The 26,096-nt window shown below is 42.6% G+C and overlaps 1 protein-coding gene and 1 non-coding gene across 3 annotated transcripts in view; one reads left to right on the forward strand and one right to left on the reverse strand.

The window, feature by feature from the left end:
• RIMBP2 (RIMS binding protein 2) overlaps positions 1–26,096 on the forward strand; it is a 312,406-nt gene that overhangs the window by 65,744 nt on the left and 220,566 nt on the right. The gene's annotated exons all lie outside the window — the stretch shown is intronic.
• Positions 2,814–2,886, reverse strand: TRNAL-CAA (transfer RNA leucine (anticodon CAA)). The gene has a single exon. It is a non-coding gene; the product is annotated as a tRNA-Leu (tRNA).

A 26,096-nucleotide genomic window follows, 5' to 3' on the forward strand; every position in this document is an offset into this window, starting at 1 on the left:
CAATGCTGCTATGAACATTAGGGTACATGTATCTTTTCATATTGAACTTCTTGGTATTTTTTTTTTTTGGATATATACCAAGGAGTGGAATTTCTGGGTCATATAGTAGTTCTATTTTTAGGTTTTTGAGAAGCCTCCGTACTGTTCCCACAGTGGCTGTACCAATTTAAATTCCCATCAACAGTGTACATTTCCTTTTCTCACATCTTCACCAACATTTGATATTTGTGCTCTTTTTGATGATAGCCATTCTAATAGGTGTGAGGTAATATCTCATTATGGCTTTGATTTGCATTTCCTTGATGATTACTGAAGGAAAGTTACACGGCTCAAAATAGCCTGGAGTTAAAACTCCCCTCCCGGCCCTCCCCACCATTCTATACAAAATAAAGAACTCTCTCACCCGAAGAAAAAAAATGGACATTAAGGTTGATTACGCCCAGCTCCAGTCAGTCCCAGTCTTTGGTGGATGTCCGGAATTCCTTGCCCCAGTCGTTTAAGAGATAACTAACCTGAACAACCTTGGAGAAGTACAGGCCCCTTAAGACAGTAGATTTCCACATGAGTGAAGTCGCTCAGTCGTGTCCACCTCTTGGCGACCCTGTGGACTGTAGCCCACCAGGCTCCTCCGTTCAGGGCGTTCTCCAGGCAAGAATACTGGAGTGGGTTGCCATTTCCTTCTCCAGGGGATCTTCCCAACCTGGGGATTGAACCCAGGTCTCCTGCATTGCAGGCAGATGCTTTAACCTCTGAGCCACCAGGGAATCCACATATATGATTTCCACATATATGCCTATATATACGTACTCTTTTCTTGGGTTAGTGCAGCAGCTCACTAATCTGACTGCTGCCCCTTCTCACCTCATTACAGGTGATCTGTTCCTGTAAAGTGCTGGTCTTTTTCTTTTTCTGAATCTCACCTTCTCTAACTCCCTTACTCTACAATTAGTGATGTTGAACATCTTTTCACGTGCCTGTTGCCTGTTTATTTTCCTCTTTGGAAAACCGTCTATTCAGTTCAGCCCATTTCTAAATCAGGTTAATTTTTTTGATGTTGAATCATATGACCTGTTTATATATGTTGGATATTAATCCTTTATTGATCATGTCATTAGCAAATGTTTTCCCCATTCATTTTGTTTATAGTTTTCTTTGCTGTGCCAATGCTTTTAAGTTTAATTAGATCACATTTGTTTATTTTTGCTTTTATTTCCTTTACTTTAGGAGATGCGTCCAAAAATATTGCTACAATTTATGTCAAAGAATGTTCTTCTTATGTTTTCCTCTAGGAGTTGAATGGTATGTGGTCTTACATTTAGGTCTTTAATCCATTTTGAGTTTATCTTTGTATATAAATACATTAGGTCTTTAATCTATTTTAAGTATATTTTGGTGTTAAAGAATGTTCAAGCTTCATTCTTTTAGAAGTAGCTATCCAGTTTTCCAAGCACCACTTATGAAGAGACTGTCTTTTTGCCATTCTATATTTTACCTTCTTTGTTGTAGATTAATTGACCATAGGTGTGTGGGTTTATTCCTAGGCTTTCTATCCTGTTCCATTGATCTCTGTGTCTGTTCTTGCACCAGTACCATGCTGTTTTGATGACTGTAGCTTTGTAGTATAGTCTAAAGTCAGGGAGCCTGATTCCTACAGCTCTGTTGTTCTTTCTCAAGACTGTTTTGGCTATTTGGGGTCTTTTGTATTTCCGTACAAATTTTAAAAGGGAAAGCCCATCAGCCAGTCCACAAGTCATTATTCCCAGGGTAGCTGTTAGAAGTGGAGGATCAGGGGTTTGGAGAGTTGGGAATTTCAGAATGGATCCAAGACTCTCAGGTGAAGAATAAATCTGTACAATCATTTTGTGGAAATGAGCTGAAAGACTGTTGGTTTCCTACCAATCCCTCACTCGCAGTGAAAGGCAGTATGGTGTGGTGGTTATAGCACATGCTCAGTTAAGAGGGACTACCTCGTGTAAAGTCTGGTGTTCTCTGCCTTTCTGTGTGATCCTGAACAAGTAGCTTGGTTTTCTTATCCAAGAAATAAATATAATGATATGACTTGATTCATAAACCTGTTGCTATATGGATCAAATGAATTGAATAAGGCCTAGCATTTAGAAGGGGATAATAAATATTAGTTGATGTTGGTTGTGAAAATAATGTTATTTTTCTAAGACTAAGCTCAGAGTCCCAGGTAGAGCAAGGGACCTCCTTGAAGTGTGAGCTACCCTTTGGGACATCTCTTTCAATCAATCCTTAAAAAAATTTTTTTAAATCTTTTTTTTCCTCACGTTTATTGAGTATAATTGGCATATAGCACTATACAAGTTTAAGGTGTATTTTATATGTATCATGAAGTGATTATCACATTGTTTATTGAACATCCATCATCTTATATAGATACAAAACTAAAGAAATATAAAACATTTTTTCTTGTGATTGTAATTCAAGATTCACTCTCGTAACAACTTTCATATATAACTTACAGCAGTGTTAATTATATTTATCATTTTGTGCATTATATCTCTAGTACTTATCTCTTTCTTGTGATTCAATATTTTACAGATTATCCTCCGTTTAAAGTTATTATAAAATATTGACTATATTCCTTGTGCTATATAATATATCCTTGTAGCTTATTTATTTTGTATATAGTAGTTTGTATCCCTTATTCCCCTACCCCTGTCTTGCTCCTTCCCCACCAGTAACCACTGATTTGTTCTTGTTATATCTGTGAGTCTATTTCTTTTACATCATATTCAATCAGTATTTTATTTTGTTTGACCACAGCGTGCAGCCTGTGAGAATCTTAGTTCCCTGACCAGGGATTGAACCTGGGTCCCTGGCAGTGGAAGCATGGCGTCCTAACCACTGGACCAGCAAGGAATTCCTTTATTTTTATTTCACTTAATTTTTTTTTATTGTGGTAAGAACACTTAATATGAGATATACCCTCTTAACAAAATTCTAAGTGCATAATACGTCATTGTTAACTACAAGCATGACTTTGTACAGCAGGTTTCTCGAACTTATTCATCTTAGATGATGAAAACAAAATAGAGAGTCCAGAAATAAAGCCACATAAATACAGTCAACTGGTTGACTGGGGCACCAAGGCTGTATAACAAATGGTGCTGGGAAAACTGTACATCCACATGCAAAAGAATGAAATTGTACTCTTAACTTAGATCATATACCCAAAGCAACTCAAAATGGATAAAGATTTAAATGCAAGACCTGGAACTGTAAAACTCCCAGAAGAAAACAAGGGGGAAGCTTCATGGTGGTGGCCTTGGCCATGGCTTCTTGGATATGACAAGGGTCGACCTTATCTTCCCACTCTGTCCCCAGGCCCCGTGTGCCAGCGCAAACAGTTTTCAGGCACTGAGGGCAGGGGGCTGCAGAGTGCCGTGATCGGACATGACTTTGACCCTGGCCTCTGCTATTTGCGAGTTGTGTGACCTTTTGTGGCCTCGGTTTTCTCATCTGTACTACGTTGCTGTTGTTTAATTACTCAGTCGTGTCCAACTCTTTTGTGACCCCATGGACTGTAGCCTGCCAGGCTCCTCTGTCCCTGGGATTTCTCAAGCAAGAATACTTGAGTGGGTTGCCATTTCCTTCACCAGGGTATCTTCCTGACCCAGGGACTGAAACCCATGTCTCTTGCTTGGCAGGAGGATTCTTTACCGGTGAGCCACTTGGGAAGCCCCCATTTGTACAGTGGGGGTAGGTATTACCAGACATGTGCTGATCAGTGCTTGCTGCCCCTGCTCAGAATCCAGGGGCCGAGGTCTGGTGCAGTCAGGCTCAGTGGCCCCTCTCGGTGCTGACCACGCCCTGTGGTGCTCCTGGAACATTCTCAGCTGTGTACCTACACGGGGAAGTTGAGGGACCCTCAATGTGCTGACTCATTTTCCCAGGCTCACCCAGCAGGGTCACCTTCTTAATTCCCCATGATGCCAGGACCAACATAGACACAGTCTGTTTTTCCGTTTTAAACTCCCGTTAATTCTTAGGCACTAACGAGGGCCTCTCAGCCCAGGAGGCTGATTAGAAGGGAAGAATTGAGTGGGACAATTAGGACGCAGAAGAAGGGAAGGACGGCGGGAGTCCTAATCCCCAAACAAGCTAGTGTGAGATCAGGCTTAACGTTAAATACGTCATCCGTCAAATAGTCATCCCCAGGCCACTTGGAGGCCTGTCCCCTGAGGTTCAGGTCAGGTGGCGTGATCTGGGCAATCACTTAGTTGTCTCCCTTAATGGCAAACAACAGACTAGGGATGAGGGCTCTTGCACTTGGGTAATCTTGTAATTATGATGTAGCATCTTTAAATGGTTCAGGATAAACAGGATGCTGGAATTACGAAAGATGTGTAATAAATGGTTAAATTGATGGTGACACCGAGGTTGCTCTAGGTGCTAGGAGGGCTCCGTCTTGACATGATTTAACAGGGGTCAGTTCAGTTCAGTTGAGTTGTTCAGTCATGTCCGACTCTTTGTGACTCCATGAATCACAGCACGCCAGGCCTCCCTGTCCATTACCAAATCCCTCTCTTATCTTTGGTTTAGAACATTCCTAGCAGTTTTCTAGTATTAAAGTTGTTAATTTAACATTTCCAAAAGCCCAGGGAATAAAGTTAGCTATTTCTCACATTCAGAAAAGAGAAGGCTTTTTCTTTGACAATATTGGAAGTTGAGAGTCATTATGATCTTGAGGAGCAGGGAGCAGTCCTGAAGAGAGATCTTAGCTCTCTGCCCAGGGACTGGACCTGGGTAGCTCAAGTGGTAGAGAATCTGCCTGTGATGCAGGAGACATGGGAGATGCCGGTTCGATCCCTGGGTGGGGAAGATCCCCTGGAGGAGGAAATGGCAGCCAACTCCAGTATTCTTGCCTGGGAAATCCCATGGACAGAGGAGCCTGCTGGGCTATAGTTCATGGAGTCTCAAAGAGTCGGACACAAGTGGGCAAGCATTCACCTGGTTCACAAGCCTGGATGAAAATCAGGAATCCTAACCTCCAGACCAACTAGAGATTAGAAGCAAAGTGACCCTGGCTTTATCCTCCATTTGAAAGCAATAATATTTAAGGAGGCAAAATTATAAAAACAGCTATGAAGTTTATTACTAGAGACACAGCACAAGTGACAGAGCACACAGAGAAGCAGTTTATTCTTTTGAGACAGAGGTAAGGCAGAGATGCACACCCAGAGAGGAACGAGCGTGTCCTGAATGAGGAGGGAAGTGAAGAGGTGATGGAAACCTCTTCTACAGGACAGTCCTTCCAGGCCTTTGTTTACATTTGATCAATTATCTCCTTTCTCTTTTCACACCTGATTGGTCCTGAGATCCTCTCCAAGATGCATGCCCAACTTTTTGCTAAGATGGATCCCATCGCAGAGGCCTACGGGTGCATGTCCACACTTGTTATTGGATGGGACCCCCTTCCTTTTTGACCCCCAATAAGCATGTGCTTCCTGTGCATGTGCAGACAGGGAAGCCCTCCTTGACCTCAGGAGTGAGTGCCTTGTCTCCTACTTCAGCAGAGCTCAGGTTCTGCCACTAGCTTTGTTCTTGGAGTGTCTGGGTGAGAACAAAGCTTCAGTTTTACTCCACTTGACAAACGCCAGCTGTCCAGCCCAGGAGCCCATGTATCTCCTACCTCGGTTACACTTTCCCCTCAGTCTATACTGACCTATGGGGCCATCTGACCTATGCGGCTGCCCATCATGGGGCAGAGGAGAAGCCGAGTGTGGTCCATGCAGCCAGACTCCCAAGTGAGTTCAAATCCCGACTTTTTACCTCCTGAGCTGTGTGACTCACAGGGTGACTAACTTCTCTGGGCCTCGGAGTCTTCCCCTGTACCAGGCACACAGAACCACAGTCCTGACCTCAGGGGCTTTCCAGGATTCCATAGGACACTTTACTTAGAACAGTGCTTAGTATGTAAGAGCAATCGCACTGGTAGCTGCTGTTATTGACACTGATAATTAACATTAAAAGAAAAAATCGGATTCCTGAAATAAGTTTTTGGTTTTTTTTTTTAAAGAAAATAACACCATACACTGAACTTCAGTTTGAAAATAAAGAAGTGATTTGGCTGAAGAAAAGCCTCATCTGTGATAGATGGTTGGACACACACAGCTGTTCCAGGGCTTCTAGTGAGAGCAAAATTAATTTTCATGTAAAATGATTAAGCAGATGAAACAATTCTTGTGCAGTAAATGTGACTAAATACAGGTGTTGCCTCTCATACCTGAGCTCAGGTACGCACCATCCTCCGCAGTGGCCCCTTTCGCTTGTTCTCAGAGCCTTTAAAAAATTTTTGCTGTCAAATAGATTTTAAAGAAGTCGAGAGGAGAGAAATAGCCTATTGTATTTGCAGTTTTTCTTCCTTCATTACTGATGTTCCAAGGTTCCTTCTTATTTGTCTAAAGAACTTCCTGAAGCAGTTATTTAGAGCAGATTGCTGGCAATGAATCCCCCTGGTTTTCCTTCATCTGAGAATAATTTTTAATAATGACTGGAATTTTAATGTTTATTTATTTGTTTATTTTTGGCTATGTTGGGTCTTCATTGCTGCATGTGAGCTTTCTCTAGTTGCTGAGAGTGTTGGCTACTCTGTAATTCTGGTTCATGGGCTTCCATTGCAGTGGCTTCTCTTGTTCTGGAGCATAGCTCTGGGTGCATGGGCTATAGTAGTTGCAGCGTGCGGGCTCAGTAGTTGTGACTTGCTGGCTCTAGGGTGTACAGGCTTCAGTATCTCAGAGTCTTTATATCTGAGCAATGTGGATGCTTCCAAATGGTGGGTCTTTTGCCATCTTCCTTTCTGGCTGAAATGGCTATGGTGAGGAGTAATACGGTGAGGAACCTACTGTGTGGGTTTGCAAGCTCAGGGGAGCCTCCTGCAAGCTGCAGAAACAGTGTTTATCTGAGGGTAGAATTAATGATTCAAACCAATGAGGACCAATGAGAAAGTGAGCGGGGCAGCCAGCGGGCCAAGCATGCCAGATCACAGATGCTGGATGCTGAGGCACCCCTTGCACACCATCCTTGATGGAGTGGTTCATGTGGCTGCAGCTCTCTAGAATTATTTTATTGACTTACATCTCTGGAAAATGTAGCAGCCGGACTGCTTTTCCTGGGGGAGGTTTTTATCTTGCCTTTCAATTTTCACTAGTTAATGTACTGTCATTCACAGCCAAGCAGAAACACAAGAAATGGAATCTTTTATTCAACAGATAGTCACAGAGCCCTTTCCATGAGGCAGGTGCCATTCTGAGGACTGGGGACACAACAGGGTTGTCCCAAAGCCTTGCTGTCGGGGAGAACACCCCCCTTGGATGCACTCAACGTGGTGAAGAGGAAGAAATCCACTCATCCAGAAAGGTGTAGATGCTTGTTGTGTACAAAAGAACAGCAATTAAAGGGGTGGGATATTTTTAGTGTCAATGAAGAAATCAATAGACTTTCTAAAAAAAGGTTAATTTTATGTTGACAGAAATGATGATCAGAAAGTAGAGAATTCCTATGGACCTTCACTCCTCCCTACCCACAGTTTTCCCTGTTACCTATATCTTGCATTAGTGGATATGTCTATCACAATTGATGTGCCCGTGTTAATACATTATTATTTTTTTTATGGTCATTAGCTCAATAAATTTTATTTTATTTTTTATTGATGTGTAGTGATTTACAATGTTGTGTTGATTACTGCTATACAGAAAAATGACTCAGATATATATACATATATTCCTTTTTAATATTCTTTTCCATTATGGTTTATCCTAGGATATTGAATAGAGTTCCCTGTTCTATACAGTAGGACCTCCTTGTTTATCCACTGATACATTAACTACAGTCCAGAGTTTACATGACAGTTCACTCTTTTTTTTTTGACAGTTTACTGTTGATGCTGTAGATTCTGTGAGTTTGGACAAATGTCTATGACATGTATCCACAATTATGGTCTCATACAGAGTAGTTTTCCTGCCTTAAACATTCCCTGGGCTCTGCCTATTTATTCCTGCCTCCCTTCCCATGCTCTGACAACCACTGATCTTGATTGTCACCATAGTTTTGCCCTTTCCAGAATGTCATAGAGTTAGAATCATACAGTGAGTAGCCTTTTCAGATTTGTTTTCATTTACTAATATGCATTTAAGGTTCTTCTACCTCTTTTCATAGCTTAATAGCTCATTTCATCTTTGCTGTTGCTGCTGAGTCACGAAGTCTTTTCGACCCCATGGACTGCAGCATGCCAGGCTCCCCTGTCCTCCACCATCTCCCGTAGTTTGCTCAAATTTATGTCCATTGAGATAGTGATGCTATCTAAGCATCTCATCCTCTATTACCCCCTTTCTCCCTTTGCCTTCAATCTTTTCCAGCATCAGGGTATTTTCCAGTGAGTTGGCTTTTCACATCAGGTGACCAAAGTATTGGAGATTCAGCTTCAGCATTAGTCCTTCCAAGGAATATTCAGCATTGATTTCCTTTAGGATTGACTGGTTTGATCTCCTTGCAGTCCAAGGAACTCTCAAGAGTCTTCTGCCGCACCACAGCTTGAAAGCATCAGTTCTTCAGCGCTCAGCCTTCTTTATGGTCCAACTCTTACATCCGTACATGACTAATGGAAAAACCATAGCTTTGACTATATGGACCTTTGTCAGCAAAGTAATATCTCTGTTTTTTAATATACTGTTTAGGTTTGTCATAGCTTTCCTTTCAAGGAACTAAAGTCTTTTAATTTCATATCAGTGTTGAATAATAACCCATTGTCGAGATGGACCATAGTTTGTTTACCCACTGAATACTGAAGGATATCTTAGTTGCTTAGTTTAAGCAGATCCCAACACTGGAGATTCCAAAACAGGGCAGCTTTCCTTTGCACTGGTCTAGGAAGACCCTGGAGAAATCAGGCAAGTGGAACACTGGGGGATGTTTATGTTTTGGATATAAATTGAATAACTGATAAGTTATTCACCAAATGACATCTTGTAGCAAATGGAGATTGGTGATGTCATCATACCAAGAAAGTTGGGGGTAGGTTTCAGGAATCTTTATAATCCACAGTCACTAAATTTGCATGTTGCAAAACCTGATTTTCTCAACTATTTATCCAGTGCTCAAAACACTGACAAAATTCACCAAATAACTTTAAGAAAATCTTTTAAATTTTATTACTGGAGTATAATTGCTTTATAATGTTGTGTTTCTACTGTACAACGAAGTGAATCATCTATATGCTTACAGAGGTCCTCTCCCTATTGAACCTCCCTCCCACTTTAAGAATCTTAATTACCGAAGTCACTAGAGCTGGTATGGTACAGGGTACTAGTAATTTGGACAGTCTTTCTTCCTTCTTTCATACGCTGTACACTAAGAGATCCAAGTGTAGGTCAGAAGGTTGCTGGATGAATGACAAATTAAATAATACACAAATAGCTAAAAGATATTTACACCAAGCTTCTATAGCTCCATCTCATTCCATCATCCATTAGAGTTGGTTCTGATCAAGTCCTAGAAATCTTTTTCTCCCGGCAAATAGCACAGGGAATTCGTTAACAAATCCATCATCTTCATTAATTTCAGAATTCCTTCTATGTGGCTCAAATCTTCTGTTCTAATTATGCTACTCTTACTGTATTATACTACTTCCATTTTAATGAGGCTGCTTCTTGAACTCAGTAATTTTGTAACAAATTACGCCCAAATATTGTGCTTTCTTCAGCGTAATCTGCCATTTTGTTCATTTGTTCTTTTCGTTCTATTCAACGCATGGTTACTGCGCTTTTACTGTAATCCTGGCACCAGCCTCAGGGGACACAGCGGGGAGCGAGATGATAAGAGACCTGACATTTTAATGGGGCCACAGAAGACTAACATTTTTAAATGGTGATGGAGGAGGGTAGATGCTGTGTGCTTTAGACTGGATGCCTTAGACGGCTTCAGTGGGGAGGTGAGGTCTGAACCAAGACAGGAAGGGAATAGGGTGGGTAAAAATATGAAGATTCAGTTCAGCAAAATATCTCAGGGCAGAAACACAGTGGCTATGGAGTCTGGAATCTTTTATTTATGCCACTACAAACACTTTTCTGTTTTCTATTTTTCTGTCTCCTGTTTCCTGCTCCATTGATCTGGGTCTTGGAGTGGGGACGATGCAGGGCAGAGTATTGCTGACCTTCTGCAGACACACAATATGCATGGGAAATAAACCTCTGTCATTTGAAGCCACTGACATTTGAGGGCTATTTGTTATTTCATCATAACTGAGCCCATCCTGACTGATACATATTTCAAGGCCACAGTGAAGCTGAAAACTTCATTCAGTTGGTATTTCAATATATGTTTGTGTAGCTTCTTTGGATGGACACTATGGGTGGCTTAGAATAACACACAGTATATGGTAGGCATGGTCCCTATCCTCATAGGGCTTACGATCAGTTGGGAAGAGAGGTCAGTAGGGGACAGAGGTAAGTTGGGGTGAGGGCCTGCTTGGGTTGCAGGTATTCTACAGCAGTCAACAGCAGCCTGTCCAAGAGGTGTAGAGAAGGTGGACTGTTGGTTAACGTGGAGTGGGGTCTTGCCAGGCTGATAGAGAACAGTGGGAAAAAAGCTTAGGATACATTGACAAGAGGATAGTTTAAAGGGCAAAGTCCAAACTACATGGGTAAAGAAATGAATAGAGAAATGGACTTGTTGCAGGGTGGGACAGAGGAGAGAGAAAAGGGTGGGTAGTAGTAGGGCTTCACGTGGCTGAAACAAGGAAATCAGATGAAATGCAGGCTTTAAATTCTCAGGAAAAAATTACCAAGAAGCAGGGCTTCCCTGGTGGCTCAGATGGTAAAGAATCTGCCTGTAATATAGGAGACTTGGGTTTAATTCCTGAGTCAGGAAGATCCCCCTGGGGAAGGGAATGGCTACCTGCTCCAGTATTCTGGCTTGGAGAATTCTATGGACAGAGGAGCCTGGCTGGCTACAGTCTATGGGGTCGCAAAGAGTCAGACATGACTAGCGACTAACACACTAGGAACAGTAGCAGGAATGAGAATTAAGCCATTACACCATTAGTTACGATTCTTTGGGAACCCAGGAGTGGTTCATGTTGTCATATGGCTGGGGTCAGACTGTTCTCTGGATGCTATGACTTAATTAATGCCGTTGTTTCCGGGTGTTGGAGCCCTCACTGCTATTGAGAGAACTGCATTTCACAGTGCAAAACCTTTGATAGAGATGAACTCTTTCTCCTCCGACTTCATCACCTCTTCAGTTTATCTTGTCAGTTCCCAAACATTTGCACCTTCTCTCTCTCTCCAAATGTACACTCCTCTTGCAAGAGAACAGAGATGCTCCTCTCCTAAGAATCCGACTCCCACGTGGAGTTCCCTCTCGGTCCTTCATCTCACGGAGGATGTATTTGGGGTGGGGTGATTCGGAGGGGAGGAGAGTGATGGAGGAAGAGAAGGTGGTGTCCTGTAACACGATTCGTCGTCAAAACACACGTTTTGCCTGTGGCTCTGAAAGCCTTGTTCTTTTTATCTGCGTGACTCATTATGACAGATATGCCATGTGCTGAACAGTTCCCATTTGGAGATTGAATTACCATCCTATTCAGCTGACACAAAGCAGTTCCTGGCCGGCTCGGGCAGTCCATGAATAAGTAAATAGTCTTCTAGCTTGGTGCCGAGCATAAACATCGGAGGAGGCTTGGAGAGGCTGGCATCCACAGGGGATAGGAAGCTGGTGCTGCCTGGGGGCGTGGGCCCCAGGCTAGTCCATCTGATCCACTAGGGCACTGATCCCCAGCATCTTGTAAGTACCTGTTTTGTGGATGGGGAAGGGTCTGCTGGATGAATGAGATGTGGTTTAGACACAGAGGCAGGAAATTCACCCTCCTGGACTGGGCTGGCTCAGGACTGGAGAACTGCCTTCATACGCTGAGGCCCGGGAGAGGAATCTGCAGCTTCTGAGTCTGTGATCATTCCTGGTTTCAAAACCTTTGTTCTTACTTGTGGCTTCAATTGTTGTTGCTACCCTCTGCGCTTTACTTCCCAATCTGTTCTTGGGCCAGCATCAGGGTCACAAGGATCCTCTGCACTCAGGGTCAGTTCACTGGGCAAATTGTGAGCAGGACACTTGGAATACACTGTCCCTCAGTACAGAAGGCAGCGGTTACTTGTGGAGCAGTTCTTATTTATTCACTCAACCTGACTTCCCCAGGAAATCTCTGCTCCGTTTGAAACCGTTTGGTTTTGCTGATTTGAGCATCACATAATGGGTGTTGCAGACAGCACATATTTAAAGTTGCAGTGTCTCCAGTGGGCGTCTTCACCTTTGTTTTGTATTCAGTTTAGGGGCAGCACTTGCCAGTTCTTTAAGCCCAGTTCATGAAACTGGGTTTAACACCGTGAAAGTTTCAGGTAATGAATATAATAAGAGAATGAATGTCATTGTAGTATTTTTATGTTGTGTATATATATATTCATTAAAATAATTTGTGTAAAATGTCAAGAAAATAGTGCTGGCTGTAAGACCAGTGGATTCTTGTGTGTGTGTGTGTGTATGTGTATGTATCCTATATGTTTTATTTATTTAATTTTTACTTTGTATTGGAGTATAGTTGACTTACAGTGTTGTGTTAGTTCCAGGTATACAGTAAAGTGATTTAGCTATGTATATACATATATCTGTTTCTTTTCTTATTCTTTTCCCATATAGGTAATTATTACTACTGAGTAGACTTCCCTGTACTAAACAATGGTCCCTGATGGTTATTTTATATATAGTGCGTATATGTTAGCCTCACATTCCTAATTTATCTCTCCCTCACCTTTCTCCTTTGGAAACTGTAAGTTTGTTTTCTAAGAAGGTCAGTGGATTCTGTTCTGTTTTTTCTATTTATTCTGGTAGTCAAAAGATAGATTAAATGAGTGGAGTGTGTCCTGAACATTAAGTAGCTGAAACTGGATTTTCTCTCGTGGCAGAAGGATTTATTCTGTACTCTGTGATGAACATGTTTATAGGGCAAAGCAGGTGGGCAGTGTTTTCAGTTTTTTGCTTGGCATTTGGTAGCAGCAGTAAATTGTGCATTAATAAATCATTGCTTTTCTTTCCCTATCTGCTCCAGCAGCTCCGTTAATTAAAACTTTGTATGAAGTGATAGTTGAGCCACACATCCAATTTTACTTCAGACTCAATTGACTTGGTTATGCACATCCCCTCAAAGGCATTATCTTGCTGGACCACTTTTGAATTAATAATAATCACACTTCACATGGAAGCATATAGAGAAGGTTTTCGTGCTTTGTAATCATTAATAAGCTCTCCAGTCAGCCTGGTGAGATGGAGAGACATTACAGCCACTTAGCCCCTGTTAGGAGTGGGCCAGGGAGAAGGGGCAGGGAGCAGAAAGGTATCGAAGATGCAAGACCCCAGAGCCCAGAGAGATTAAGGAAGAGAAGAGGTAAATTTACTTAACATACAGTTGTTGTTTAGTTGCTAAGTTATATCCGACTCTTGCAACTGCATGGACCATAGTCCACCAGGCTCCTCTGTCTGTGTGATTTTCCATGCATAAAAAATGCTGGAGTGGGTTGCCATTCCCTTCTCTAGGGTATCTTCCTGAGCCAGGGATCAAGCCTGCATCTCCTTTACTGGCAGGCAGATTCTTTACCACTGATCTACTTGGGAGGCCCAGTTTACTAATGCATTGAGAGGCTAAGAATTATTGTCCTATTTTTTTTTTTCTCTTTTGTAGAATTAGGAAGTATTTGCACAACTTGCAAGTTAACAAGGTTTCCTGTATTCTTTTTTTTTTTTTTTAATGTCATCCTTAACCATTTCCCTAAGAGAGACATTACAGGAAGTGGATTGTTGGAAGGCCTTGGGGGATTTGCATTCAGAGGGGTTGGTCAATACAGATGCAGTGCTTCTGTGATGGGATTCTCACTGGAGGTCTCTGTACATTGATTCACTTTTAACTTGGCCCATTTGATTGCCTGTAGAGACCACCCTGTGTTTTCATGACTTAGCGATTGGTTTTGGAGCAAGAGCCTGGCAGCTTAATGGATATCTGTGGGGCTAGTCAGTGATGGGCTCACTCCCATGGCAGGGAACTGAACATTTTGTCCTGGAAGCTCTGAATATCCATCCCCAGATGGAGGTATTTGCATTTGGATGGTTTTTTTTTTTTTTTTACCAAAATGATATTTCTAATCTCCTGCCTGGTTTACAGGTGGTTGAGGAAGTGCCCAGCTACTTACATCATGCTCTGGGACTGTGGTGGGGTTTCCACAGACAGCCTCTGTTAATTTCTTGGTTTTTCAATATGGCGCTCCACTGCTGTGAGCTCTGCCTGCTGCCTCTGTGTCCTGAGCTCTGCTATCAACCCCCTCCAGGAAATAAACCTCCCATCTCCCGTCTAGACATCTTCCCCTTACATCTCCCTTTGCACGTCATTCTAAATCTTATTAAAGTCTAGCTTGAATGCAAATGACACAAGCATGTCCTGGCCTCCCCGTGAGAATCTGGTCCTGGAAGGACCCAGTCTTATTGATGTGTGGGTCTAACAACCGCCGGGAACTTCATAGGTTCTGAGAAGGCGGTTGCTATATTGAAATAAACTGAATTTTGGTCATGAGAGGGGCTGGGACCTGGAACCCTTTGCTGCAGGGCTTCAGTGCTTGCACCTGGACATACCTTTCCTGGAGCAACAAAATACAAAGAAACTGTATGTGACTAAAAATAACTGTGCATGCCCAGTTGGGGCAAATTTTGAACAAAGGATACAAAAAGACCAAAACACCCAACTGACACCCCTAAAGAGCCTGAGGCAAAAGCAGGGTCCTGGGCATGCCCCCTGCACACAACACCTGCAAAAGCAGGGGCAAAACACCTAAGCCATCCCTCCAGCCTGACCCCCTGGATATACCCCTACCCTCACCCTATGTAAGGACCCAGCTGGCCCCCCACCTCGGGGAGTGAGCAAGCAAGGGAACCTGTTGTTTGTTTTTGCTCCAACCCACTCCAGTGTTCTTGCCTGGAGAATCCCAGGGACGGGGGAGCCTGGTGGGCTTCCATCTATGGGGTCACACTGAGTTGGACACGACTGAAGTGACTTAGCAGCAGCAGCAGCAGCTAAAGCAGAGGCCCCAATAAAGCCTTGCCTGAATTTCTTGTCTGGCTTCTGTTGATCCAGGAAGAGCAAGACCCCTGGTCAGTATTGGTCATATGAATTTTCAGTTCCAAATTCCAGGCTAAAGCCCAACTTTATGTTAGTTCTTCCTCTTGTCCATGCTGCTTCCTTTGAACCTGAGGCACTCTGGAATTTTTGAATGACACCTGAGATAATTCAATACATCATCTTATTCTGTGATTCTAAGAACTTTACAGACACTTCATTAACAAAATAAGAGAGAAGTAAAATAACTTCTGTTTTTTTCTTGATTGTTTATGTCAACCTGAAGGTCTACTGGAATAGGGGAATTTCTGTTTTTAAGTATTTAGCAGCAAGATGGGAATTCACCCAAGAGTTTGCTACATGCAGCACATTTGTTGACTTTTTATATTGATTTTTATTCATTAATTTGACCTACAGTGACACCTCTTATCATCCACGGGCATCAGTCATGTTGATATAATTAAGGACATGTATAGAGCAGGTCTGGATGATGACTTGGGTCTCGGTTCTGTCCCTCTTGCCATCAGCTGGTGGCATGTCACAGTTATACAAAAAGGGATAATTAACCCTGCACAGAATTTCTCATGTCACATTCAGGGACTTGGAATTCTACTCAAAGAATCATGAAAGCCTAGTGTTGGGGTGTGTGCATATTTTTGCATTGTTCCACACCAGAATGTTTGGGTGATGGGAAGGCAAAGTGTCAAGCTGGGAAGATCATGAGTTAAGCCTCAGCCGTGTCACTTACTTAAGCCCCCAGGGCTATAACCTAGAAAATGACAACATGTTCTCTGACTTTGCCTGCATTGTGGGCACAGAGGAAGGTGAAAGAGGCAGAAAAGCCAACTTACAAGCCATTCTTTGTCATAGAAGATGATACACTTCTTCCTACAGTTTAGAAAGGACCCTTCAGATTGGGAGCCTGTGAGTCTAGAATACCCTTTTGATCAGACCCAGGCTTTGGAAGATCCACTTGGCAATTTCTCACTTTGTGTCCTGAGACCAGGAACCCAGCAGTGGAGCTTTGTGCTGAGTTGTCCTTACTTCCGCCAGAGGCTTTACTCCCTGTCTCATTCAGGGCTGTGTCCAGTCTCTTATTTAGCAAGGCATGTTAATCAAGCCCACCTAGGGATTTCCCTGGTGGTCTAGTGGTTAATAATCCTCCTTCCAGTGCAGGGGGATGTGGGTTTGATCCCTGGTCCAAGAACTAAGACCCCCACATGCCTCGAAGCAACTAAGCCCACAAGCTGCAACTACTGAGCCTGCATGCCGCAACTAGAAGAAAAATCCAGGCACTGCAATGAAGGTCTCAAGTGCTACAACTAAGACCCAATGCAACCAAACAAGTAAATATTTTTGAAAAGGCTGCCTATATGTCAGTTAGTTGGGGAGGTCAGAACTGTGACCAAAACAACTGTCTGTGCCCTTGTGGAGATAGCAGTCATAGGGGAATGGCAGTGCAAAAAGGTCCTGGGGCAAGAAGCAACTTGATGCACGAAATGTGTTTTTGTGGACACAGATGGGGAAATGGTGGAGACGGGCAACTCATTCAGGACCACCAGGGACGTCCTCTAGATTTTAAGTCTGTAGAGTAAAGGCTAGCTTTAAAGGTAGTGGACTGCTTTTACATGGGAGAGTGACATTTGATCAAAATTTGCCTCCTAAAAATATCACCCCAAATTCTGAACAGAAATGGAGGTGAATGTGGTAGCAAGGAAAATCAGGAGGCCACCGTGTAGTCCAGTGAGTGGCTGTGGTGGCTTTCATCAGGGTATTGGTGGTAGAAGTAAAGGTCATTGGAGAGAGTCCAGATGAACTTGGGTAGTAAAACCTGCCAGTCATTGTGATGGATTGGAGTGGAGGAAGAGTGAGAGGGCTCATAAGCATGACTTTCAGAATTTTGGTGTGAACAACAGGGGGTTGGTACAGTGCCACTTCTTACCATGAGAAAGACTGAAAGAGAATTAGACATGGAAGCAACCTGGATTCCATGGACAGGTAAATGGATAAAGAAGATGTGGTACATATATACAATGGAATATTACTCAGCCATAAAAAAGAACAAATTTGAGTCAGCTGTAGTGAGGTGGATGAACCTAGAGCTTGTTATACATAGTGAAAGAAGTCAGAAAGAGAAAAACAAATATCTATATTAACACATGTATACGGAATCTAGAAAAATGGTACTGATGAACGTATTTGCAGGGAAGGAATGGAGACGCAGATGTAGAGAATGGACTCATGGACACAGGGTGAGAAGCAGAGGATGGGACGAGTTGAGAAAGAAGCATTGACATATATACACTATGATATATAAAACAGATAGCTAGCGGGAAGCTGCCGTATAACACAGGGAACTCAGCCTGATGCTCTGTGACGACCTAGAGGGTGAGATGCGGGAAGAGAGGGAGGCTCAACAGGGAGGGGATACGTGTATATATATAAAATTATGGCTGATTTGCATTGTTGTATGGCAGAAACCAACTCAATGTTGTAAAGCAATTACCTTCCAGTTAAAAAAAAAATTAAAAATAATAAAAAAGAAAGAGCTTGTGGGGAAGATTCAGATTCAGTTCTGCACTGAACTGTTTTGAGTTTGAGTTACGAGGTGTGTGGGGGGGTTGGGGAGGAAAGCAGGAGTTAGATGGCCAGGTGAAGAGTTCAGGAGAGATATCTGGGCTGGCTCAATTGTTCCTTCATGTGGGGTTCAGTTTGAGGGCTCCTGGGTGGAGGCTTCATATTAACACAGGGCAGAGATTCACACTGGGTGATCATGCGATGATTTGAGGGGGTAAGAATAATAGCTGTTTTTTTCTGCCAAAGGTTTTCATGGAGCCAGTGGCTGGTGAGGTTGTTAGTCAAGCATTCTGAGTATAAAGCAGAATGTGAACCAGCAAGGGCTTGGCTTTGGGGGTTGCTTTTGATAGAAATGGGAAGATCCCCTGGAGAAGGAAATGACAACCTGCTCCAGTGTTCTTGCCTGGGAGATCCAATGGACAGAGAAGCCTGGTGGGCTACAGTCCACGGGGTTGCAAATGTTGGACACAACTGAGTGACTGAGCACACATTAGCCTTGATAGAAATGAATGGATCAGAATCTTTTATTCCGATAAACACTATGGTTGGGAGTTCATGGTGCTGATAGAGGTGGTGGTGGTGGACACAGTGCAGGTGGAGGTGATGATACTGATGGTATTGATGAGGATGATGGTGACGGTATTGTTGATGGTGCTGGTGATAGTGGGAACGGACCCAGCCAGTTTGTGTTTGTTAGAAAGTCACACCCGATCCTGTGATTTCTATATTCTGCGTTCATTTCCTCTGGCAGGAGGCATAAAGAGTATGTGAAATTCAGCTGTTTCAGGTATAGGATATACACTTGGTAACCATCCATTTCCCATCACTCTAGAGCCCCAAACTCCCCATCATTTAATTAGTAAAGACAAGGATCTTGAAGATGGGAAGATGCCTGGACAATATTCCAACCCTTCATCTTTCGTTGTAATCAATCTGAGAGTATCTGTTTCTTCAATGGATATCATTTATAAGAAGAAGTGTTGATTTGCACACCCTTGACAGACACATTTTGTCATTAGGGACACTTTCCTAGAGGATATGTCTCAATTGAGTGAGGTGGGTTATTATTTGTGTCTAAGTTTTTTGAGTTCATTGATCTTCTGTATCCTGGGGGACCCAGAAGTTACACAGTTCTCTTAGGGGTAGCAGGCAGGTTATTTCGGGATCTTATTATTTGATGCTTTTTAATTTTGGTCATTCAGGGGTTGAAAGCTACAGAGCAGAGTGATGTGCATGTGTGTGAAGCTTTCCTATATTTGGAATGGGCTGATCTTTTTTTTTTTTTGATAGATTGTTGGCTGCTTGGAATTGCAGATGCATCATTACGTTATTGCATTAAATTTAGCTCTTGTTCTCACTTTGGAAGGGAATGGAATGTTTGAATTATTTCACCGTGAAGGGAAAGCAATTAGAAAATAGATCCTCGTGACTTATCAAAATAGGAGGTCTAAGCAGCGAGTTTCAGAGGGGGTTGTATATTTGATTCAGAGGAGGAGTCAATGTGGAGGAAATGAAAATTTCCTTAAACACACCTTGATGATCACTAAGGTTTAAGCTCTCTGAGGGCAGCATATGTATCAACCTGTCATGATCACTATTTTCAATAGGACTGCATCCATTCTTTTAAACAGGGGCCAGGGCCCCTCTGTGTAAATAAAACCTGAAAATGTTTGTTCCTAGACCCAAGTTAGAGAAATTATGTCATCAACAACACTTTCACAGAGGCTGTGAATATATGGATACGTGGAAACATCTTAAACATCTTTATCAGATTTCAAGGGCAAGAGATGCTTCTAGAAGTCACATTTTACAGAGGCGTGTGAAGTAAAAAGTCTCCTGTATGACTTTCACACCCTTGGTCCCCATCAATAATCACTATTAACAATTAGGTGCTTCCTTTCAGAATTTTCAGACCCTTTCTCATCCATACACACATCTACCTTCAAAAATATATACAAATATACATGCCTTGATATACAGATATCTGTGGTCTGTGCATGTGCAAAGTGGGATTCGTATATATGTGTGCCTCCATTTATGTGTATATGTGTCCAAGTACCTACATTCTCTGTGACTTTTAAAATTCATTTTCCACAACTCAGGCAGGAAATTGGTATGTTCACGGTAAAACTCAAGCGTCTTTGATTCTCTCCCTTTGACCAGTCTCACCACGGTCATCAGTTTTGCCTTTCTGGACCTTTTTCTACATGTTTGTGTGTGTGTGGAGAGTCTAACAACCTGACTTTGTACATTGCAGGTGTTTCAGTCCGTATTTGTTGAACCCAGGAGTCACTGGCACTGGGAGGAAGTGGACCCGGTGGTCCACTGGCACTTAGGCCACACCACGTGTTCGTTTATTCTACCTCTTTGATAGTTGCATCATTCTTGCCTCCTGGAGTTGGCTGGCTGTTTATTCAATGCCATGAGCTTTTCTCTGCCTCTGTAGAGAATTTTGGTGACTGTCAGCCTGGGGAACAAATGAAAGTGAAAGTGTTAGTTGCTCAGTTGTGTCCTACTCTTTGTGACTCCATGGACTGTAACCCACCAGGCTCCTCTGCCCATGGAATTCTCCAGGCAAGAATATTGAAGTTGGTAGCCATTTCCTTCTCCAGGGAATCTTCGTGACTCAGGGATCAAACCCGGGTTTCCTGCATTGCAGACAGATTCTTTACTGTTTGAGCCACCAGGGAAGCCTGGGGAAGACATATCCTAAATCTATCGGTCAACCCAGTATTTGTGGAGTGTTCTACAGGTACCTGCATAGACAAACACATTCGGCAAAGGCCAGATACAGTCATAGTGTTACTGGAAAAATAGAATTCTTTATTTAAAAAATTTATTTATTAAAAAGTTCTTAAATATTAAATATTTTAAATATTTAAAATATTTTTAAATTATTTAAAAATTTATTAAAAAATAACTAGCACCTTAACCAATGGTTTCATGATAGTATTATAAATTTTCTCTTTTCTCAGGAGATAAACCTGTACCTTTCATCTTTATTAGGTTAACTATTTCATGGTCAACCAATACATTTTCAATCATATTATGCAGGTTTCAGATGTATAGCATATAACTGAGAAACCATATTCACAACAGAGTGATCACCACTCTGAATATGTTACCATCATTCATCCTTCTTCACTTATTTTACCCTCCTCCCAACCCCCTTCCCCTCTGGTAGCAACTAATCTGATCTCTGTACCTATGGGTTTGTCTTTCTGCACCTCAGTTATCTCACTAAGCACAATGCCCCCAAGGTCCATTCATGTTGTCACAAGTGGCAGGATTGCATTCTTTTTTGTGGCTGAGTAATATTCCGTTGTGTACAAATACCATATCTTCTTTACCTATCCATCTGTTTATGGGCACTTAGGTTGTTTCTGTTTCTTGGCTATTGTATGTATCTTCTTAGATTCACGTTTTCATATTCTTTGAATAAATACCCAGAAGTGGAATAGCTGAATCATATGATTGTTCTAGTGTTAATTTTTTGAGAATCTCCATAGTGTTTTCCGAGGTTGCTACACCAATTTACATTCCCACCAACAGTGTGCAAAGGTTCCCTTTTCTCCACATCTGCTCCAGCATTTGTTATTTCTGGTTTTCTTGATGCTAGTCATTCAGATAGGTGTGAACCTGGATGGCCACAGCAAAAGAAAGAACTGGAGCACTGTCTTTTCCTAGACATAAAAATTAACTCAAAACAGATTAAAGACTTGAATATAAAACCTGAAACCATAACATTCCTAGAAGCAGACACAAATGGTACCCTCACTGATACCAGTCTTAGTGATGCTTTTGTGGGTCTCACGCCACAGGCAAGGGCAACAGGAACCAAAATAAACTGGGACTACCCCAAACTAAAGAGACTCTGCACAATAAAGGAAACCATGATCAAACCCCAAAGGCAACCTACTGAATGGGAGAATATATGCACAAATCATGTATCTGATCATGACTAATAACCAAAATATATAAAGAACTCAGGCAGCTCAATAACAAAAAACAATCTGATTTTTAAAATGGTCAAAGGACCTAAATAGACATTGTTTTTACCCAAAAGTCATACAGATGGCCAAGAGGCACATGAAAAGATGCTCAGCATCACTAATTATCAAGGAGATGCAAATCAGAACCACAATGAGATAAAGTTACCTTTTTCAATATCTTGGCACCCATAAGACATATGCTTGTTTAAGGAAAAAGGGGCAGTTATCAGGTGAGATACAGAAATGGCAAAATCTGTGATGTTGGGGGAAACAGGTTTCCTCCAACCTTGAGAGCTGCAAGGGGCTCCGGTGCTCCAAGACCAAACCAGAGACTATCTTCAGCCTGTACTTCCAGCAGGTTCTGGGGTCTCGCTTTTGGTTGGGGCCTTAGGACAGACTGTCTCAGTGTAATGTCATTTGTGCGGAAATGCCTAGTTAAAACAGCTCTTTATGTCATTACTCTTCATGACTAAGGCAATTATGTATTTTAAATTCCATTTTGCTTCTTTTTAAATAGGCAAGTCAGAATGGAATGGGCTCTGTTGATACTGAAGTTCGTGCTAATTACAGTCACATGATAGTTAGTGCTGTCCTGGGCTTGCCAGGAAGTGCACATGATGCTGGCGTGCCATCTATACCCCGAGACCGGGTGCAGTCATGTCCCTCCATTTGCCTGCAAGGGCAATAAAAAGCAAAAGAGAGTACAAATGTGTTTGGCAAGGGCTTCAGAAATTGCTGTGAAACTCAGACTCTCAGCTACAGCATATGGGTCTTGATAGCGTCTGTTTCACTCTGATCTTTTGGCAAACCCAGACCCTGGAAGGTAGCTAATATGCTCCTTTTGTCCAGCAGAAAGAGAAATGATGCTGCTGATGTGGCTGTACTCTCAGAAAAGTCCTTGGGGCCTTGCCATATACTATGCTATTGTGTTTATCAGGACTCTTTTGCTTGTAAATGACAGAAAACTGGCTCAAACTCGCTTAAGCAAAAAGGGGAATTAATTGACTGGTATAATTGATGAAAGCATAGCAACTGGCTTCAGGAATGGCTTGATCCAGGAGCTCAAACACTATTTTGGGTTTCTGAGCCAGTTTCCTCTGTGTTGTCTTCAATTTTAATCGGTCCCTTAACCATGCACTCAGGGTTCATAGGCCAAGTGCTATTTCCTCATTGACTTGATGTCTCTAAAATTAGGCTCAAAAAGGCAACAGAACTTTGCATTATCATTTCTTGGGCTCTTTATTTTTCACCTATGAAGGGGATTCACCCAAATTCTACCATTTAACACTCTTCTTTCAAAAAACCCGTTTCCTGAAGCCTTGTGATCAGGATCAAGAGTTTTCAAGATCAGCTAATTCCCATGTTAGTGTGACCATGCTCTCAAGGAGACTAGAGTGAAAAATGCACTTAATCCTTCACTGGAAGACCACTTCCTCCTCTCTACAGAGATGTGCTTCTGTGTTTGCAGGCCTCTCCATCCGGCCAGATCTCCTGGTCTGTGACTCACCTCCCCATTGCTAACAAAACTATGGCATGGAGCACTGACAGTGGTCCAAGTCTCACCATGAGTTACAGATTTGTCAGTTTCCATGTGTTCACCATGGCTGTGTGGGATGGTCTGGATCACTTGTTGTTGCCGTTCAGTTGCTAAGTTGTGTCCAACTCTGCAAGCCTGTGGACTGCAGCACAACAGGCTCCTGTCCTTCACTATGTCCTGGAGTTTTCTCAAACTCATGTCCATTGAGTCAGTGATGCTACCTGAACATCTCATCCTCTGTCACCCACTTCTCCCCGCCCCCCCGCGCCTTAATCTTTCCTAGCATCAGGGTCTTTTTCAATGAGTCAGCTCTTCACATCAGATCACCAAAGAATTGGAGCTTTAGCTTCAGAATCAGTCCTTCCAATGAATGTTCAGTGTTGATTTCCTTTAGGATGGACTGGTTTGATCTCCTTGCAGTCCTAGGGACTCTTAAGAGTCTTCTCCAGCACCACAATTTGAAAGCATCAGTTCTTCAGTACTCAGCCTTCTTTATGGAGCAGCTCTCACATCTGTCCATAGCTAATGGAAAAATCATAGCTTTGACTATATAGACCTTTGGCACTGCAGATGCTGATTGCAGCCATGAAATTAAAAGGCGCTTATTCCTTGGAAGGAAAGTTATGACCAACCTTGATAGTATATTAAAAAGCAGAGACATTACTTTGCCAACAAAGGTCCGTCTAGTCAAGGCAATGGTTTTTCCTGTGGTCATGTATGGATGTGAGAGTTGGACTGTGAAGAAAGCTGATCGCCGAAGAATTGATGCTTTTGAACTGTGGTGCTGGAGAAGACTCTTGAGAGTCCCTTGGACTGCAAGGAGATCCAACCAGTCCATTCTAAAGGAGATCAATCCTGGGTGTTCATTGGAAGGACTGACGCTAAAGCTGAAACTCCAATACTTTGGCCACCTCATCTGATGAGCTGACTCACTAGAAAAGACTCTGATGCTGGGAGAGGTTGGGGGCGGGAGGAGAAGGGGACGACCGAGAATGAGATGACTGGATGGCATCACCGACTCTGTGGACATGAGTTTGAGTGAACTCTGGGAGCTGGTGATGGACAGAGAGGCCTGGCGTGCTGTGATTCATGGGGTCGCGGAGAGTCGGACACGACTGAGCGACTGAACTGAACTGACTGAACTGAACTGATCTAGGTTTGTCATAGCTTTCCTTCCAAGAAACAAATAGCTTTTAATTTCATGACTGCAGTCATCATCTGCAGTGATTTTAGAGCCCCCCAAAATAAAATCTGTCACTGTTTTAACTTTTTCCCCAGAAGTGATGGGACCAGATGCCATGATCTTCGTTTTTTGAATGTTGAGTTTTAAGGAAGATTTTCCACTCTCCTCTTTCACTTTCATCAAGAGGCTCTTTAGTTCTTCTTTGCTTTCTGCCATAAGGGTGGTGTCATCTGTGTATCTGAGGTTGTTGATATTTCTCCCGGCAATCTTGACTTCAGCTTGTACTTCATCCAACCCAGTATTTCACATGATGTACTCTGCATATAAGTTAAATAATCAGGGTGACAATGTACAGCCTTGACATACTCCTTTCCTGATTTGGAACCAGTCTGCTGTTCCATGTTCAGTTCTAACTGTTGCTTCTTGACCTGCATACAGATTTCTCAGGAGGCAGGTAAGGTGGTCTGGTATTCCCATCTCTTGAAGAATTTTCCACAGTTTGTTGTGATCCACACAGTCAGAGGCTTTGGTGTAATCAATAAAGCACAAGTAGATGTTTTTCTGGAATTCCCTTGCTTTTTCGATGATCCAACAGATAATGACAATTTGATCTCTGGTTCCTCTGCCTTTTATAAAACCAGCTTGGAAGTTCACGGTTCACGTACTGTTGAAGCCTGGCTTGGAGAAATTTGAGCATTACTTTACTAGTGTGTGAGATGAGTGCCATTGTGCAGCAGTTTGAACATTCTTTGGCATTGCCTTTCTTTGGGATTGGAATGAAAACTGACCTTTTCCAGTCCTGTGGCCACTGCTGAGTTTTCCAAATTTGTTGGCATATTGAGTGCAGCACTTTCACAGCATCATCTTTTAGGATTTGAAATGGCTCAACTGGAATTCCATCACCTTCCCTAGCTTTGTTCATAGTGATGCTTCCTAAGGCCCACTTGACTTCACATTCCAGGATGTCTGGCTCTAGGTGAGTGATCACACCATCATGGTTATCTGGGTCATGAAGATCTGGGTCTGTTGTTTTATCCACCTTGATTGTGACACTTTGCTATCGCCCCGGCAAACTGATATGAGGTCTTTTTTAAAAAGTTTTTAAAATTTAGGTTTTAATTAAAAAAATTAAGCTATAATTGTTTTACAATGTTGTGTTAGTTTCTGCTGTACAACAAGGTGAGTCAGCTATATGTATACATCTATCCCCTCCCTCTTGAGCCTGCCTCCCACCTCCCCATTCTACCCCAGTGGGTCATCACAGAGCACTGAGCTGAGAAAGTAGCACTGACATATATGCACCACCATGTGTAGGATGGGAAGCGGCTGTATAGCACCGGGAGTTCAGCTCAGTGCTCAGTGATGAAAGGTCTTGAATGAAAACAGTGGAACCTAATTCTGGTAATCTTAAGAAGAGGCGTTTCCTAGAAGAAAAAATGGGAAGGAGAGGACCTGGGAATCTAAATAGTGGTGTCCATGGATGGGCCCTCAGGATGAACCCCCTAGGATGACTCTGATGCAGCCCCTGCTTTTGGTGCTTGGGTGTCTCTGCTTGAGATGTAAAGTCAGGAGATATCCTGCCTGGTGTCTTTTTCTCATTGGTGGTTAGAGGGACGTGCGTGCCTGCTCAGT

Source organism: Moschus berezovskii, chromosome 19 (genome assembly GCF_049115385.1).
Source record: "Moschus berezovskii isolate FMDL1 chromosome 19, NW_MosBer_1.0, whole genome shotgun sequence".
Classification (NCBI taxonomy): Eukaryota; Metazoa; Chordata; class Mammalia; order Artiodactyla; family Moschidae; genus Moschus; species Moschus berezovskii.